Here is a 389-nt window from a genome sequence, read left to right on the forward strand (position 1 = left end):
TTTCAAATGTTTGTTGAAGTGAGGTTTACAAAATCTTGGACTGGTCTTATGATCATCAGAGAAACAGTAACACACTCAGAGTGTTTGACCTGCAGAGACTTAACAGCATGCCTGCTCTCTATCCAGCCTGACCTTTGACCTCAGGCAGGCCACAGAGCAGTATTGAGGTCAGATCTAACTCCTCTTCTTCCTGGAGATCCTCTGTTAGACTAAACCGTCCTGAGCTGGAATTGGCAGACCTTCAGACACATTATAACAAGACTGAGTTTTAAAATGTGCTGTAGTGCCCCCATGTGGTGTGTTTGAGAAGTGACTTTGCAGTCAACCTGGATCATTAAAATGACTTGGATCCTTTTTTTGATTATGATGAAAACAGGAGTTCAGGAAAT

This window comes from Halichoeres trimaculatus, unplaced genomic scaffold (genome assembly GCF_033239565.1).
Source record: "Halichoeres trimaculatus isolate MK-OKI-2021-1 unplaced genomic scaffold, fHalTri1.1 fHalTri1_scaffold_10, whole genome shotgun sequence".
Lineage (NCBI taxonomy): Eukaryota > Metazoa > Chordata > Actinopteri > Labriformes > Labridae > Halichoeres > Halichoeres trimaculatus.